At 43.0% G+C, this 5,708-nt stretch overlaps 1 non-coding gene across 1 annotated transcript; it reads right to left on the reverse strand.

Annotated features, from left to right (window-relative positions):
* Positions 1 to 2,314: 2,314 nt before the first annotated feature.
* On the reverse strand, positions 2,315 to 2,422 carry LOC130512153 (small nucleolar RNA R71). Its single transcript, XR_008945713.1, has one exon. It is a non-coding gene; the product is annotated as a small nucleolar RNA R71 (small nucleolar RNA).
* Positions 2,423 to 5,708: the final 3,286 nt, after the last annotated feature.

Below are 5,708 nucleotides of genomic sequence, written 5' to 3' on the forward strand. Positions count from 1 at the left end.
TACCGTACTTCTTCCAAACAACTCTTCCGAGCAACTCCCGTTGTGAATGTGGTTTGTCTCGACTCTGTCCCGACCAGCTCGCCATCCTTCTCAACCAGTGATATACCATGGATTTCATCCATTTTCTACCATGGTATACTAGTATTTTATTATATAACTAATGTGTTTTCTAGCCTGTTAGGTATGTTTGCAGGTTCAGGAGCATTTCATGATTAAGTGATGTTTTTGGAGCATTTTGGAGTACAAGAGATGATACACCCGAGTTGACCATTCACGACCAAGTCAGAATTCAACATTTTGATCAGAATCGATCGATACTCATCCTGAGTTGTCGATCGATTTAGTTGAGATCAGCGTACTAGAAGATTATAAGCGATCGATACACATCTAGTGTTGTCAATCGATATCGAGGACGAAATGGTTTAGCCGACTACTTCACCAAGACTTCACCAAATTACGAGATTGCCCCTGGCGAGTTTTTAACCTAATGGAAATGCTTAAATATTCCTGCTAAGTGTTTTTGACGGCAAGCTTTGACAAGTCTAAGAAGCAACAAGTTGAGAGGCAAAGCAGAGAGTGTGAGAGAAAGACTAGAGTTTTATATGTTTTGAGAGATTGGAGAGATCATTGAGAGATTTGTGAACTCCATTTGTTTTCTATTTCCTATCTATGCAATTCTTTTATCTATCTATTATTATGAATTGCTTAGCTATGTCTGAGTAGTCTACTTGTTAGATCTAAGGTTTAAATAGGTTTGTGGAATTAGCCCCAAACTATAATTGCTAAGTTGTGATATTCATCAAATAGATTGCACCCTAAGCTTGTTCTAGAGTAGCTAACTAGAGCATAGATCACTAGGATCTTTGATATCTTGAATTATCTGTTTGAACTAGTGTTTCTTTGTAGAAGAGCTAACCGCCCTCCTTGAGACCTAGTGTTCATTATCGGCTCGCGCCAAAGCATATCTAGAAGCCGTCTATCGATATCCCGACAGGTGAATCGATCGGCGCTGCGAAAGGTGTATCGCTCCATATCTCTAAAGGATATCGATCGACTCTTTTTCTGGTCAACATACGACAGTTGAGGCCAGAGATCTAGATCATTTAACCAGTGAGACATCACTGAGAGTTAAGCGGCTGAGTTCTATAGTATCGTGCAAGCAACTTGTTAGGCATTTATACATATTATAATCTCCATTTCTGAATTAAAACCCTAAGTCTAGCACTCTTCATTATCATTTAAACAACCATGATATTGTTAGTTAGAGCAACTACCTTGCTCATTTTAGAAATTGTCATTTACATTTCATCATTAAAACCAACTTCACCTAGGATTGATTAATTGATTAGATTTAATTGGTTCCGTACCTCCTCGTGATTCGATCCCTAAGTACTATAGCTGAACCTCTTATTTGAGAGAGTAAGCTCTATAGGGTAATTTGAGCAGTATCAAAATTGGCGCCGTTGCCGGGAAGCTTTGATCGCCATTAGATTTAATTTTATCAATCTTAGGTTTTTTTTTTATTTACCCCCTTTCTGATTAAATTTTTTCTTGTCTTTTCAGGTACATACCCAGCAGTACCAGAAGCAATAAGGGAAATCAACTACTATTCTCAGAAGATCCTGCACGAAGATCCTGCACAGTTGGAACATTCAATCCGCAAAGACTTACGCTCCGCATCGATCGACAGAACCGCAGTACCGTCGACTGATATTCACGTTCAACCGTCGACTGACACTCAGACAGAACCGTCGACCGACACTCAGATAGCACCGTCAACCGATACCGTTCGCCGATCCACATCGTTCGATACTACCCATCGTACATCGATCGATACTAACCCGCGAGGCATGGTTGCGATAGTTATTCTCACGCAGGGCGATAATGGAAACCTGTATGACCAAGATGGTCATCTGCGTGTAATGCAACATGTCAAAAGTTAGATGCACATGGAAACATAATCCCTGAACCATCCTGATGAGTACTACACCAACAGATGAGCTATTTGACTTCCAGATATTCAGAAGGGGAACTTTGAGCTCAAGCCTCAGGACTACTCTCTCGTGTCACAGATACCTTACTCTGGGTTATCACACGAGCATCCCATGGACCATCTGGAGAGGTTCGAGGATCTTATAGCTGCTATTCGTATGGATGGACTCCGTGAGGACTACCTACTCTGCAAGCTCTTCAGATACTCACTGATTGGAGAAGCTTCACACTGGCTCAACCAGCTACCTACCGGATCACTGACATCCTGGGCTGACATCAAAAACGCCTTCCTGCGTAATTTCTTTGATGAGGCACGTGCTGAAGACTTAAGAAGCAAAATTGCCACTTTCGCGCAAAAGCCTGGTGAGACTTTTAAAGACGCGTGGATCAGATTTAAGTTCTTCCAGCGAGACTGTCCACACCATGGATTCAATGAAGTGCAGCTACTAAGCACTTTCAACAGAGGTATCAACTTGAGGTATCAGATGGCTCTTGATACTGCTAGCGAGGAGAACTTCAACACCAGAAATCCAATAGAGGCTGTGAGACTTATTGAGAACCCTAGCCAACAGCAGCAGCACCAAGAACACTAACTCTGACAAGAAGAAATCGGTTGCAGCCATCGGGGAGAACCAGATGAATGAAGTCAGAGCTAAGATAGATGCTTTACATGCATTTCTGGGGCAACCAGTCTGCTCAGCTGAAGAAGGAGAGGCTAGAGAAGGTGATACAGAGGAAGATGTGAACTACATTGGAGGTACTGGATTTCAGAAATATGGAAACCAGAGTGGAAACATAAACTTTTTTGCCAATGGTCAGAAGAGTAACTACAACCAGAGTTCACAGTATCAGAAATCCTTCACCAACATCAGGAACTACGGCAACTCAGCTTACCAAAACCCACCACCACCCACCCAGGAGAGTAAGTTTGATGCCATGATTGATAGAGTTCTTGAAGGACAGCAGAAGTTTACAGTGGATTTCAATAGAAAGATTGACTCTGTCTTCAACAATCTGAACACAAGGATAGACACCATTTGTACTCAAGTTAGGAAGCTTGAGACACAAATTGTCCAAAATGAAGATTCTATCAGGAGAATTGGAACTTCTAAAGAATTAGGAGAAGGAAGGAAGCATGAAACACCACGTGAATGCCATTATAGATGATGATTTCTGGCAAGTGGTGAAGCATGAGAAGCTACAAGAAGGAGACTTTGAAGTGGAAAGTTCACTAAGTTTCGGAGGATCACAATGGTGTCGATCGACACCGACTAGTCCACATCGATCGACACCAACGATGTCATTTCCAGATACGACTGCAGATTGCAACGCGGTTAGGATCTTGACACATGCTGAATTCACGGCTTCGCATCCTCATCCACCCACCCCACCTACGAAGATATCGACCGAAGAGAAGAGCCACTCATCGACCGACACAAAGATGAGACACGCATCGATCGACCATTTTCTCCACCTATCGATCGACATGCACCTCTCACATACCGAGTGCAACTACCATCGATTGACAGCAACCGAATCAATGCACTCCGACCCACACTGAAACCACAAGCTAACCCTGCAGAGACTTCTAGTAACCCTTCAGACACTACACCAACATCAGAGGGAACTGAAGGAAGAAGGTTAAGGAGTATCAAGGAGAAAGCTCCTAAGAACCTTAAGAGGGAAGCTATTGAGAACGAGATTGATGGTTTCACTAAGAGAGTTATCAGAATCCCACTAGAGAAACCCTTTGAGGAGGTTTACTTCACAAGTAGATTGTGGATGTTCTTCAGAGAAACAAGGGAGACTGAAAATGACAGTAGGAGAATGTTTGACAATGTCAGAGAAGATATGAGGAAAATGATCACATTGAAGAAGAAGAGTGATCCTGGGAAGTTTGCAATACCCTGTGTAGTACATGGGATTGAGTTTCCTCATGCACTATTGTGACACTGGTTCTTCAGTCAGCATCTTAGCAAAAGTTATGGCAGACCATCTGGGTCTGAAAGTAGAGCCTTCACCAGAGATCTTTACATTTGTGGACTACACTCAGAAAAATTCTGGAGGTTTGATCAGAGACCTGGAATACAGATTGGTAATGCAATTGTCCCTGTGGATTTTCATGTCCTAGACATCAAGTTAAATTGGAACTCTTCCCTCTTACTTGGAAGAGCATTTATGGCTACAGTAGGAGCTATATGTGACATGAACACCAACATGATGTGCTTGACTATGATGGACCCAGACATCCACTGCGACCCTGTCAAAGTTGGCAAACCACCAGCCAAAACCGTGGTAAAAGAAGATAATCTTGGTATCATTGCAGTTTGTCATTGTGAAGTAGAGTGTGAGACAGAGTACTTGGGATCGATCGACAACACCTCTACATCATCGATCGACACCAGCAAGTCAGAAGAGATCGACCAACCATGGATTATCGATCGACAGAGGCACACCAGCTGATGAACTGGCCTTACCAGATCATTGCTACCCAAATTTCGCCATCCAACCCAACAGCAAAGAAGATGATTACTCAGTAAGAAGTTGGGCAGATAGTGGATTTCATGAGAGTTTGGAAGTAGATACAGCCAGATCTTCCCACAGTGGAAACCACATTGAAAAATTTGATGAAGATTATTGGGAAGAAAGAGCTTGGAAAAACTATATGGAGAATGATAGATTTGCAAATCGTTTCTCCAAATCGATCGACATCCACCGTCCACCATCGATCGATTATCTACTTCACCTAGAAAAACGACATCGTCCATCAATCGACATCGCCAGCATCACATCGATCGATATTGACCCAGACGACTTAAAAGACAAAATCGGAATTTCACCGATTAGGGCAACAGATGGGTATATAAAGTTGTCAACACCAGCCACGAAATTTCAAACTTCAACAACTTTTACCCAGCAGCTTCCAGCAACTAGCAACATAACCATGGAGGACTGCAACATCAAGAACAATCGATCCAACCCTGCAGCTAGACGATCACCATCGATCGCCACCACCACTGCACCATCGATCGATGCCCTTACCAGAGCTCAATCTCGATTTCATGATCCATATGATATCAGGAATGTTTCACTAACACCTTATGAATTTGGTATTTTCAGAGACACAGATGGCTTTGCAAGAGCAATGGATGGAGGCGTTCTGCACATAACCAGAGAAGACATAGTAGACATCCTTCAAGTTGCCAATGGACCAGACAACTTGTTCACACAGCAACGTGGCCATCCAAACCTCCTAGATCACGTTAAATACAACCACCACGTCACCATGATAGATGATACAGTTCCTCAAAGTTTCGGTCAACCTAGGAGTTAACCATCGATCGATATCGTTTCATCACCATCGATCGACGGCGAATTGCCCAGATCGATCGACAGAGCAAGAGACAGATCGCCTGACAGACGTATGGAGTTTGGACAACGTGCCTTTGATTCCAACGAATCCAGAAGATTCAAATGGGAAGCGAAGGACGAATTTGGTGTCCACATAGATGAGTTTGGACATGCTAGGGGAGTTGATGGTGAAATCATACCTGTTACCAAGGAGCACATAAGGATAATCCTGGAGAGAGCATCTCTTTTTCACAGGGGTTGCTTACGCCTTCCAGAACATACACCCCCTTACCATGCATACAGACCACCACCAGTACCCTACAGCAGAGAGGAGATAGATGATATGGTGATTGATGTATGGAGAA

The sequence above is a fragment of the Raphanus sativus genome, chromosome 4, assembly GCF_000801105.2.
Source record: "Raphanus sativus cultivar WK10039 chromosome 4, ASM80110v3, whole genome shotgun sequence".
In the NCBI taxonomy this organism is placed as follows: Eukaryota; Viridiplantae; Streptophyta; class Magnoliopsida; order Brassicales; family Brassicaceae; genus Raphanus; species Raphanus sativus.